Below are 13,135 nucleotides of genomic sequence, written 5' to 3'. Positions count from 1 at the left end.
AATTCAGGATCCATAAGAAGGGCCTTAGAGATAATCAACTATAACTCACTCACTGCAAATGGGGATACTGAGGTCCAGAAAGGGACAGAGACTTGTCCAAGGTCACAGAGCTAAATGAAGGTCCCCAGACTCCAGGTCCACTGGTCCTTCCACTGTCCGTGCACTTAGCAAACAAGGCGAGACAGAAAGCGGAAGAAACTCAGAAACTCTGAGGCTGCAAGGGGAGAAAACCCCCCACTTAGATCAGGGAGTTTTGTTCAAGGGTGAATGTCCGGGAGTTCCTCTGGGAAGGTGAAGGGTGGGGGCAGGAAGTAGCTGCAACCGGTTCCTTTAACACCTGGGAGTAGTCACAAAGTCTGTGTCCCAGGGACCAAATATTTCTTTGCCTTCTGTGTCCCTTCAACCCTTATCACTGTGTCTACTGAATGGCAGATGTCCAGACGTGGGAAATGGAAACCTGGTGGAAAGGGTGAGGGGTGGCAAAGCAAAACCTCCCTCACTCCCACCCCATGCCACCCCGACTTCTTGGCCACTCCAGAGAGTGCCAAGTAGAACTGACAACAAGGCCAAAACAGCCAGCAGGAGCCTCTCTCACGCAGGAAAAGGACACGGTGGGCTGCGGGTACCCAGTCGTTTTTTTCTTCCTTGTGCTCCCCACGCATTCTTCTTTAGAGCTCGGTCATAGGCCTGGCCCTCAAGGATGCCCAGGGCTCCCAGCCCTCGGGCCCTGGGAGTGGGAGTGGGAGTGAAGGGAGTGGAGGGACATGGGGGTAAAGGGGTCTATGCGCACTCCCTGACTCCACCTGGGTGCGTGGCTTTGGTCGCACCAAAGCCTGGCAAGTGGTGAAGCGACACTTTGGAGGTCACCGATCCCAGTCTCGGGGGCTGGTCGGTTGTTAGGTACAGGCCCAGGGAGGGGAGGGGGCCCCCTTCCCGCGGCTCCTCCTCCGGCCGCCCCGCCCCGCCCCGCGCGGGAGGGGATCGCCCGCAGGACTCGCGGGGTAGGCGCGCCGACCGGCCTGGCCAGGTGCAGCGCCCGCGTGTCTGGGGACTGCTGCGCCCCAGGAGTGCCCAGGTGTCTGGCCTGCCAGTGTCGCGTCCCGGCGCCCTCTCAGCTGGACGCCCGTGGCCCTCGGAATCCAGGTAACCGAGGGCGGGACTCCTCGCCCGTGCCGCCGCTGGTCCCGGCGCGCGCGCCCTCCCCGCCTCCCCGTCCACGCGCGCCCTGCGCGGCGGCCGCCCGCCGGCTCCCTGGGGCCCGCCCGCCGCTCCGAGGGCGGGTCCGGAGAAGTTCGCGCCGGGACGGCGGAGCGCGGGGCGGCGGCGAAACGCAGCCCGGTTCCCCGCACGCTCTCCGCCCGCCTCCTGCCGTCGGGAGCCGAAGCCGTGGTGGGGCGGCTGCCGCGGGGGCTGCGGGCTGCGGCTGAAATCGGTCGAGTTTTGCCTTCTCGCTTTCCCCATCTCTCACTCTTCCGAGCCTTTGCGTATCCGCCCCCCGCCTCCTGCAGTCCCTAAAAAAAAAAAAAAGTCCTTGGTTGGTGACTGCAGAGTTGGCGATTTCTTAAGGATGTTTACGTTTACGCTTCCCGCCTCCTCGGGCCAGATAACACGCTAGGACACAGGGCTGAGCGAGACTGGGTGCTAGTGAGGCGGCGGCCCTTAGCCCGGGGTGGGGGAGGGAGGGCGTGGAGCGATCTGTCTGGGCGTTGTTGAAGTGGGTGCCCGGCCACGGGGAGTCCTAGCTTCTGTCCTGTCTGGGCTGGGCATCCTTGGTTTCTCTTCAGCCAGGGCTGGGCATCCTTGGCTCTCTCAGCACTTTCCAAGCCTTAGTGGAGAGAGGGTGGTCCATAGCATGGCGAGGACATAGATCTAGAGCTCAGTAACCCTTGCTGATTTGAGCAGAATGGGCTTTCTCCAGCCTAGGCTGCCAGGAGGGCTCAGCTTAGGGTGGGGGTGGGGGTGAAAGGTGCCCCTTCCCATGCAGAACCAGAGGGAATAGGTTGGGGGAGGTCAGTGGATCTGAGAGGAGCTAACATGGACACATCTCTGATTTCATTTTACCTCCACGTTAAACCGGTGCCCTGGTAGGTCTTACTCCATTGGCAGATGAGGGGAAAAAAAAGAAAAAGAAAAAAAGAAAAGGAGGCTATAAGAGGTTAAGTCATTTGCTCCTGAAAAGTGGTGGACCTAGACCTCAAACCACAGGCTTCAAGAGCCAGATGGTTGCTTCTCCATTTTTGCTGACCCCTGACTCAGCAGGGATTTATTTCTTCTCCCTCTCCCTTGAGGTTCCTCTCCTGAAAGGGGTAGGCCAAGAAGGCACCTCCAAGAAAAAATAAAATCTGGTCAGGAAGCTCTTCCACCAGAGAGCCTCCTCCTTGCTAAGCTAAGAAGTGCGGGAGGGCAGGGCCCTGTTTTGTTCACAGCTGTAGCTAGAGTGCCTGGAACAAGAAGAACTGAATGAATTAACCTGAAACAACAGAGATTCTTCTGCAGCTGACGGCTCTCTGCCCTCGGTTAGGAGAAGAAAGGGCACTCTGAAAAGTTGGACCAGAAAGATGCCCACCACCACCACCAAGATCCCTTGACATCCTTACCCACTCGGAGCAATTTGGCATTTTTTAAACCACTGAGCACATCCACAATCCCATGTCCTTTTCCAGACAGATATGCTTTCACTTTACCTTTGGTTCCTTTCTTGTCAGTCTGAGGAGAGGCAGAGAGAGGTGAGTTACATGCCCAGCTGGGCCTGCCCTGGCTTGGAGACAGAAGCCCTTTGCTCACCTATACCCAGTCTTACCCATCCCTCCAGGAAATCTTATTTGGAAACATTAATCTTCATTGCCTCCTACTCTCTCCTTACCACCCCATGGGGACAGCCGTGAACTGAGGAAAGAGAACCTGCTTTTCTGGGCCTCAATTTCCTTGTCTGTAAAATGGGTACAATAGAATCTGCAAGGTTTTAAGAGAGAGCGAGTGGCCCAAAGGGTGCTGCAAGCTTCAGAGCAAACCGTAGTTATTTCCTCATGTGTATGTATGGCAGCCTGACCTGGCCCAGGTGAGCTGTAAATGCCTCTGGGAAGCGACCATGCTTCTTGGAATCCTTCAGAGAGCTCACCTCATCCTGAGCACACAGTAGGTACACAGGAAGTATTTTTTTTGATCAAATACAGTCTCTACTGTATTTGAGAGAAACTCCTAAAATCGGTGAGAAAAAAGGAGAATGTTTAATCCCTCTTCTCCTTCCCCATGCAGTGAGAGGGTACACGCTACTATATAGGGGAGGGTCCAGGAGGAGGGACAGAAGCAGTGTGAGAGCCTCTGGAGGTGGAAGTGGTCAGTGTCTTGTTCATCCAAGGCCAGGGTCAAGTAGGGAGGCATAGCGAGGGCCCTAGAAAACCTTCCATGGCAGTGCCCTGAAGACGAAGGCCCTGCCAGGAAACTATACCCCTGGACTCCTAGCACACCCTCGTGTCTGCTTTGGCTTGAGGAGAGATCAGGACACACAGAGTTGGTCAGTTCTGTTCCCTAGAGGAGGCCGCTGAGAGCATAGCTGAGATTTAAGCTCCTGCGTCAACGTGCCTCCCCCAGCCCCCACTGCCCCTGCATACTGAGGGCCCTGCGCAGCTTTCTACTGCCGGTTTCTGGGCCTTTTAACCCATAATTTCTTAGCTGGAATCAGCCTTAGAGATCATATCCCTACACCCCTTCTCTTTATTTTCCATAGTACTTATCACCATCTAACATCCTGTATATTTTACTTTTTTTTTCTTGTTTACCATCTGTTGTCCCTGTTGGAATATCAGCTCCACGAGGGCAGGGCTTTCTCTCTGTTTTGTTCACTGCTCTATCTCCAGGTATCAGAGCGGTGCCTGGTGTGTAGTGGGTGCTCAGTTAATAAGTGTTAAATAAATGGTGCATCCAGCCCGCTTTTCCTCCTTGTATAGAGGCCCAGAGATGAGGAGTGATCTGTTGGAGGCAGAACTGGAGCCTTGATTGGACTCACGCTAATTCAAAGCTGGGTCTCTGTCCCCTGCACCAGGTTGCTGGAGATGCTTCAGGCCAGCTGTCTCCAGTCACCCGGAGGGGCAGCTCTTAGGCTGAACAGATGTCCACCCACACAGGGTGCTTTGAGAGAGCCAGGGAGAAGTGTTCCTGTCAGAACCCCATCCTGAATAGAAACCTCCCAATGCAGCCCTCCAAAGGTGGGCAGTTCCTGAATTAGTGGTGAAAATTGCGCCCTCTCTAGGCAGCCTTTTAAAGTTCCCCAGGGCACCAGAGAACCCGAGGAGGACCCAAGCCAGATCCCTGCGGCCCTGGGGAGAGGGGTGGAGCTTCAGGTTGCGTGGGCCAAGGATAACAAACCAGTCTGAGAGGGTGCAATCACAGGCATGGGCCAGGAAGGATGAGGAAATAACTACAGTTTGCTCCGAAGCTTGCAGCACCGTTTGGGCCACTCGCTCTCTCTTCCTCAAGGCCAGGGGAAGATGTGGGGCTCTGAGGCATCAGTTAGGAATCTGATAAAGGTGATTCTCTTAGGGGCCCCAGGACCTTGGAATTCTGAGACACTGTGTGTAGGGACAAGCAAGATAGAGAAGCTCGAGGGTGGGATGTGGGGATGAAAGTCCAAGAACTATGTCTTGGGTAGAAGCTGGAACTTTCTATGGGATAAAAAACATGAGAGACACCTCCCCTCACACCAGGCAACTTCAGCCTCCCTTTCCCACTTCATTCTTCCAGCCGCGATTGGTTCAGCAAAAGAATATGATCTATGTTCGAAGGCAGAACTCTGGGGCCATGTGGAGTTGATCAGGGGGAAAGAGACTGGTGGCAAGCAGACTTCTCAGGGAAGCTATTGCAGGAGCGGGATGGAAGTTGGGGTTCCTGGAAGCATCTCTCCTCTTCACACTCCCAGGGAATGTCGACCCTGCCTTTTTTCCTGATTCCTTAGAGGGGAGAGGACTGCATTTTTAATAATAGTAAGAAACATTTAATAACTATTAACTGGATTCCAGGCCCTGTTCTAAGCACTTTACGTATATTAGTTAATCTTTACAATAACCCATGAGTTTGAAACTATATCATCTCCACTTTACGGATGGGGAAACTGAGCCTCATAACTTTGCCCAAGATGACACTTGCAAGCAGCAGGGGCACAAGAATTGGCGTGGGTGGTCTGACTCCAGACTCTGCAGCCTTAGCCTCCATTCCATGCTGCCTCTATCAACCAAGTAGGCAACACAGATGGGACAGAGAGCCCGGAGGTCAGGATGGTGAGCACCCCCTTGCGGAGGAAGCAGCTTCTGTGCAAGCCCTCACAGTAGATCCATGGGGAGCTTTGGCTTTTTCCCCAAGCCTTTCTGTTGATCCCCAAATCCTTTTCTGTGATTATCCTGGTTTCCCCATTTAAGAGCTGGAATGCACCTGAGCCTCCATGTTGGAGGAGGGACTCCAGAAGTTAAGCCTAGAATGATGTGCGGGTGTTTACCAGCTTGTTGGAAAAACTGGAGCGGAATGGGACAGGGCAGGTGAAGGGAACAATGATAATGCTTTGCTTGAAGACATGAATTCATAATGATGACTCTGCCTGTATCTGAAGCCACTGCGGGTTTCCCCCCAAACCCTATCCCCACAACCACTCCCTATGGGCATGGGCTCCCTTGCCCTGAAGAGACTGAGGCCTACAGCTGAGACTTAGCTTATGCATTTCCATCCCCTGACCTTCTCCCTGTCACTGCTATCACTCCAAGTTTCATGGCTTTCAGCAACAGTAGATGGAAAAGTACGCCCGTTATGACACGATGTGAGTCAGTCCTTTGTAAATAATGGGGTTGCACTGTCAGCTCTGATGCCTGGACCCGTGCCCTAGTTAGTGTCTGGCCCATGGTTGGAGACACGGTGTTGGCTCCTGCAGGAAAAAGACAAGGGTAACTCTAGATGTTATTTTGAAATTATGCAAGATGTCAGTGAAGAGCCAACAGGTATAAGAGTCAGTCGTTTTTGGCATCTAGGAAAAAAGACGGTGACCCAAGGTGTAATTCCTACCCATGCCCTGTTCTCTAAGCCAGGGTTTATCTTACAGAGTTGTACTCACTTCCAGCCTTGACACCAGGCCAGAACCACCCCCAGCAAGCTCTGTGGGGACTTGAGTGGAAAATTTTGCTTAGTCCTCAAGAAGGCATTTTGCCTGGACACACCATAGCCCCTTAAGACATTCTTCCCCTTTGCTTATTTGGGAACCCCATGGCCAGAGTGACCTTGATGGAGCCTGCCAGAGGCACAGAGCCCAGGCATCATGGGCTTCTGGATCCTGTGATCCCAACTTCAGTCACTCTGCCAGCTTGCCACTGGTCTTTGAGTTGGTCACTGTACTCTTGGGAGCTGAAGGCTGGCGTGGCTGGTGGGGAGCCCTGGATTCTAATTCTGACACTAACTCACAGTTGACTTTGGCCCTATCTCTTCCTGAGCCTCGATTTCCTCATCTGTGAAAGAGACAGTTTGACTTAAATCAGGGACAATCGACATATTGGATGGATACTTTGCTGTGGGGCCGTCGGGTGCATCGTAGGTGTCCAGCAGCATCCCTGGCCTCCACCCACCAGATGTCAGTAGCACCACCTCTCACTTCTTTCTTTATGACCAAAAATGACTACTCACTCTCCAGACATTGCCAAATATTCCCTGGAGGCAAAACTGTCTCATTGATGACCTCTGGGTTAGATGATTTCTGAAGACCCTCCCAAGGATTACCCTCAGGACCCAGGAGATGGTTTTCTCTTTCCAGTCTCTGTTTTATAAATGTGGACAGTGTGTGAACCTGGAGTCCATGGGTGGGGCTCCAAGGACTTACAGGGTGGGATGTAAGCTATTAGTAAAGGGAAGGCTCTGGGCCTGCTGGGCCTCTTACTGTGAGCCAAGGGCAAGTTCTCTTTGCCTTGCAGATCCTGGGTTACATAAGGGGGGGGGGCAGGTAGAAGGCAGGCCTGTGGTTCAGCCCACGTGCTAAGGTCAGCTGCCTCCCAGCCAGTGACTAATCATCTCTATGTGCTCTAAGTACTCGGCTTCTCCATGGTCCCCTCTCTCGCTGCCCTGGGAAGGGACACAGGAAGTGAATCAGCCCACCACCCCCTGCACAGAGGAGGAAGAGGACAGGGCATGGTGATATAGAAGCAAGGGCCATGCACGCTTACCCCAACCCAGCCCCGGTTTTATTTTGTTTATGCCTCCCGAGTTAGCTGTTTATTATCTTTGTCCACGGAAACATTTTTGACCTTGTTGCTTAATGGAGGGCCAAGATTTATCTTCTCTGGGGGTGAGAGGGGTTTATGGATGAATCTTGGAAGTAAATCACTATTCTGGGGACAATGGGCTATGAGATTTGGGGTAGAATTAACCCAAAATGGTTGGTTTGGGTTATTTTTTCTTATAGCCTCTTCGATGGACTATAGACTGCCCTAGACTGCAGGCTAGATGCTGGGGCAGGAGCAGTGAGTTAGACATGGTCCCTGCATGCAGAGACCTTCAGGCTGGGAGGACAAGATGTCAGTCCATAACTGCAGTGAGCTATGCATGTGTGCAAGCTACACAGAGGAGGGTCTGGTCAGCCCCACCCAGGGCGCGTTGTGGGGAATTGAGGGTGTGCGGACGGGGTTTGGGGAGATGGCGGTAGCGTACAGAGGGTTTCAACAAGAAGATGGGAGTTTGGGTTTTACTTTCGCCTTTTTTTTATTATGGTAAAATGCACAAGATGTAAAATTTACTATTTTTATCCTTTTAAAACATGCACTTCAGTGTCGTTAAGTACGTGACGCTGTGGTGGAGCCATCACCACCACCTAACGGTGGAACTCTTTTCTCTTTACAAAGCCAAAACTCCGTACCCGGTACACACTAACTCAGGTTCCCTCCTCCCCACAGCCCCTGGTAACCACCATTCTTCTTTCTGTCTCCATGAATCTGACTACTCCAGGTACCTCATGTAAGTAGACTCAGGCAACATGTGACCTTTTGCGTCTGGCTTTTTCCCCTTAGCATCATGTTTTAAGGTTCCTCTGTGTTGTAGTGTGCATCAGAATGCCCTTCCTTTTTAAGGATGAATGCTATTCCATTGTATGGATAGACATTTTGTTTATCCAGTCATCTGTCGATGGACACTTGGGTTCTTCCCACCTTTTGGCTATTATGAGTAGTGTCGCTTTGCACATTGGTGTACAGATAGCTGTTTGAGTCCCTTTCAATTTTGGGGGCATATACCCAAAAGTAGAAACACTAAATCTTATGATAATTTATGTTTAGTTTTTTTGAGAGACCTCTATAATGTTGAGGAAGAAGTGGCTGAACTAGATTTTAAGGATTAACGTGAGCTCTCCAGGCATCTAAGTAGAGAAAGGGGAAGGGAAGAGAAAGGAGAGAGGGAAGGGGAGAGAAAGGGAGGAGAAACGGGGAGAGGAGAGCCTAAAACGTGGCATGAAACTAGCGGCAAAGTGGTGTTTGTGCTTGGGGCTGAAGCAGGGTATGACTCGGGTCACGGAGTATGAAGGGGTTTGAATAGGCTAGGGAACTTGGCCTCCACATTGTAGGCAGTGAGAAGCATTGAAGGAGTTTTCAATCAGGAAGTGATATAGGCCAACTGTTGCGTTAGAAGGATGTAGCCGGGACTGATGTCACAAGTGGACTGGGAGAGAATGAGGCTTAAGGCAAGAGCCAAGTGGAAGAAAACTGAGGAACACTGAAGCCACATCATTGGGGTGGGTGGAGGGAGCAGGTCTGAAGGGTCGATGTGCTGCACAGGGTGCCCAGGTTTCAGGTTCGGCAGCTGGGTGAATGGTGGGTAAGCCTACAGGAGGAGCAGCCGGTTTGACAAGATGTCGAGGTGATAAGCTTGGACCCAGTTGGCTCTGAGGAGCCCCTGGAACCACCTGAGTGAAGACAAGGGCTTGAAGGGGTGTCAAGCTGTGCAGTTAGATGTTCTGGCATAGCGGGAGAAGCTGGTCAAGGGTAAGGGAAAAGACTGCTGTTGGATGGTACAGAGGATCCAGCAGAGTTTGAGGCCAAGACACAGGGTAACCTCTGCTCAGGATGGGTCAATCCCTGCCCTGCGCATTTTGTATCAATCCAGACATTTTCACTGCCAAGCTCAAGGTTCTGTGCTTGAGGCTGGCCACTGGGGGTGGAGATAGAGAGCTAAACATAAGCCAGTGACATTAATTCATTGATTCACCCCATAAAGCTTAGAAAATGGAACTTGGCCAATACCTTCGCAGAGTTAAATATTTAATCGCGATCATGACAAGTGATATGCAAGAAGAATAGAGCATGTTATGAAAGTGTGTCATAGGGACATGACTTAGTCTAAGGCAGGGTTGCTTACTTCTGCACTATGGACATTTTGAACCAGATAATTTTTGCTGTGGGGCTGTCCTGCGGATTGTAGGATGTTTAGCAGCATCCCTGGCTTCTACCCAATAGATGCTAGTTGCCACACACCCCACCACCACCCCAGTGTGACAACCAAAATATCTCTAGACATTGCCAAATATCCACTGGGGGCACCGTCACCCTCAATTGAGATCCATTGGTCTAGGGGTCAGGAAAGGCTTGAGGAAATGATGTTAATCTGAGTTCTAGAAGACAGATAAGAATTTATCAAGATAAAGCCAGTATGGAGAGTGGAGGAGAGTATTCAGGGCACAGGTGTATGCAAAGGCCCGGAGGTAGGAAAGGACGTGAAGGAGACCAGTGAAGAGGCTGGTGCAGCCAATGAAGAGGCGCCTAGAGGTGAGCAATGGGGAAGGAGAAAGAATAGATGGACTAGGGACACTCAGTAGGGAACACAGGCAAGGAAGCCTCCTGAGGGAGGACGAAACTGCCTGGCAGGTGGCGAGATCCATTTTGAGAGTGTTGGGTTAGAGATCCCTGGGAGATCTCAGAAGCGATGTCTGGCTGGAGATATGGATTTGGGAGTTACATGCAGGTAGAAGGTGAGTGAGGCCCTGGGGTGGATGAGCCAGGGAGCGTGTGTGGACCGAGAAGTGAAGAGCAAAGAGGAGGCCTAGAGGCGAGCTGTAAGAGTGCCAGCGTTTGGAGAGTAAGGACGAGGAGCCTGCAGAGACTGGAGGAGTTCCCAGAGAGAGAACGGAGGAACCCCAATTGTGTGGTACCCTGGAAGAGTGTTCAAGGAGGAGAGCCTGGCCTGCCGTGAAGTCTGCGGAGCCAGAGCAAGTAAGATGAGGATTGAGAAGTGGCTGCTGGACTTAGAAACCAGTAAATGCCATGGGGGAGGTCAGACTGAGATAGCCGAGGAATCGGACAGGCGGGAAGGGAGACAGCTGGCAGACAGCTTTTCCAAAAATGTGTCTGCAGAGTTGAGGAGAGAGAGTGTGGATGCCAGAAAGGGAAGTGGGTTAGGGAGGGTCTGGTTTTATTTGTTTGGTTAATTTTGTGTGTTTTGCCCCCACACACATCTTTTTTTTTTTCCTTAGAAAATAAATGAACATGGTTTAGAATGCAAAAACTGTGAAGATTTCATTGTGAAAGTCTTCACCCCGATGTCCCTTGGCCTCCCAGTTTCCTCCTCTCAGAAACAACTTCACTCGTTTCTTACGAATTCTTCCAGAGACTCTGCATGAATGAATCAGTAAACACACATGTAGAGTCTTTCCCCCCAAATGGTAGCACACTGCATGCTCTCTTCTGCCCCTGAGTTGTTCTTTTCCCAGTTAGCTATCTCGAGATGCTTCCAGATCAGTAGATAGTTTCTTCATTCTTATTTACAGCTATGTATTCCCCCGCTACATGGATGTCACATGATTTATTTAACCGATCTCCCGTTTATTGAACATCACAAACAATGTCCCACTGAATCACCTTGTGCTTTAGTTATTTTGCAGTGTAGGTGGGTTCACATGGGATAAGGTCCCAGAAGTGGAATTGATGGGTCAAAAGGTATGTGAGTTTGTATTTTGAAAGAAATCAGCCAATTGTTCTCCACAGAATTGATAAGAATGTGTACTCCTGCAAGCATGTATGAGAATGCTCATTTTTCCACAGATTCTGACATACGGTATTACCAAACTTACTGATATTTGCCAATCTCGGAGACAAAAAGAGTATCTCAATATAGTTTTAATTTGCATTTTCTTGCTGTGAATCAGGGTGAACATGTTTTCAAAGACATAAGAGCCATTTTCATTTCCTTTTCTATGAATTGTCTATGCATATGTTTTCTCCAATATCTATCTGGTTGTTGGCCTTTTTCTTATTGAACAGGGGGATGGGGATGATCTTTATTTGGGAAACTAGTCTTTTGTCTAGGATATAAATTACAAGTGTTTTTTTCCCCTAGTTGATCGATGAGTTTTTTTCTTGTTGCTATTATTTTTTAAGAATTGTGAATGCTGATGGGAGAGATTCACTAGAGAGGGGTGGTCCCTGACACAGAGGTCCCTGGGGAAGCATTGGGGTGCATTCCAGTTTGGGAAGGCTGGGAAGCACCTCTGTTATTGTTACAGGCAGAGGCAAGGGAGGACGCTGGTGCCAGGGTTTAGTGGCCACAAGTTGAGAGAGTGAAGCCAGATGAGTTCATCCTGGGATAGGGTCGTGTTAAGGAGGCATCAGAAAGTTCAAGGGACAGGAGAATTACTGTATTAACAAGAGAGGGATTGAATTCATGAACCCTTGGAAGCTGAGCTAACTGACAGGAAGCGAGTGGATGAGTGTTCCATATCTGGTTTGATTCTTTATATTTGTTTGGCACCCATTAACCATAGGGCCAAACTAACGGCCAAAGTTGTTTACATCTCCCCTTCTATCCAGACTCTTTATTCTGAACCACCTCCTTATCTCACTCTCACACTCCACACCAATATTTCCCCTGCCCTAAACCAATGGAGAGCAGGTACCAGACGTCTAGGACAGCCCCTATGGCCCAGGGCCCACCGGAATTATTCAAATGAGCCAATCTTAAGCTGCTTACCCTGCCCTGCCCCACTTTTCCCATAGAAACCCCAATAAAGGCTCTGGCCTAGACCTTCCCCTTGCTCCTGTTTCTGCCTCTTAGCCAAAACCTAGTGCTCCCCTTGTGATCCCGTGTGGTGTGATGTATCCCCTTCTCTTGAGAAATTTAAGTAATAAATTCTTTCAATGGCATTAGCCTCCCCAAGTGCCATTCAGTTACCTCCATGAATTAAAATCCTATGAGGACAATTGAGACATAAGGGACCCTTGGACAGGGACAGTCTATGAGAGTCAGAAAACCACAGATTCCAGCAAGGCTCCCAAACTATCACAGTGTGAGTGGTTGAATAAGCAAGCTCTCAGGGCAGGCTTCCCGGAGGAAGTGGGCTGGAGATGAGGTGAGGCCTCACTGTGGGACTACAGAGCACAGAGTGGGAGGCACAGGGGAGGGTATGTCAGGGGTGGGGGAGTGGTGTGTGATCAGAACTGAGAGGCTGGAGAAAATGTACAATGAGAAGGTGAATCTGACCGTGTATGGGGAAGGAGGAGGCAATAGTGTCAAAGATGCTGCAGGCTGGGTCCTACAGATGCTTTTTGAAAACAGTTTTTTAACGCCCAGTAATAATGTGCTCTGTGTTATCTCCCTCTGGGGCTTCAGGGTGGGGCAGTGAAGCTGCTTTTGATGAAGGACCTAAATAATGACATGAGGCCCAGCCCTGCATGAGGTCCAACATGACTCTTGCCAAGACAGTGAACCCCCTTGCTCCCCGTCCGTTTTGATATCACATTGACACAGCCCCAACCCTGGATGAACTCAGCTACCTGCCTTTGCTCTACCGCCTGCCCCTGGCACCGGCTCCCTCCTCCTGCCCTTCCCTTCTGCCTGTTACGCAGCAGAGGCAGTTCCCCTCCAGTCTCAAGTGAGCCTCTGCCATCTTGGCACCTTCTGCCTCCCCATGAAGGGCCTCCCTGCTCCGGGATTAGATGCCCATACCTGTTGAATTGCTCTGACCTTACAGTGGCCTTTGAATTGAGAAAATAGTGCTTGAAGACCACAAAATCTTCAAGACATGGAGGAGAGAGTGATAATGGTGGAATGCTTGGCAGAGGCATTGCTGTTTTGGAACTGGGGGCCCTGGCCCACACTGCCTCTACTCATGCAGAATCTTTTTAGGAGGGGG

The 13,135-nt window shown here is 50.8% G+C and overlaps 1 protein-coding gene across 1 annotated transcript in view; it reads left to right on the top strand.

The window, feature by feature from the left end:
* Positions 1-976: 976 nt before the first annotated feature.
* Positions 977-13,135, top strand: part of PAQR5 (progestin and adipoQ receptor family member 5) — a 71,970-nt gene continuing 59,811 nt past the window's right edge. Inside the window, exon 1 of the mRNA XM_039865189.1 lies at positions 977-1,143. The gene's annotated coding sequence lies outside the window, so the exon portion shown is untranslated. The remainder of the gene's footprint in view (positions 1,144-13,135) is intronic.

The sequence above is a fragment of the Pteropus medius genome, unplaced genomic scaffold (assembly GCF_902729225.1).
Source record: "Pteropus medius unplaced genomic scaffold, Ma_sr-lr_union100, whole genome shotgun sequence".
Lineage (NCBI taxonomy): Eukaryota > Metazoa > Chordata > Mammalia > Chiroptera > Pteropodidae > Pteropus > Pteropus medius.
This window is presented reverse-complemented; position numbering and strand designations above follow the sequence as displayed.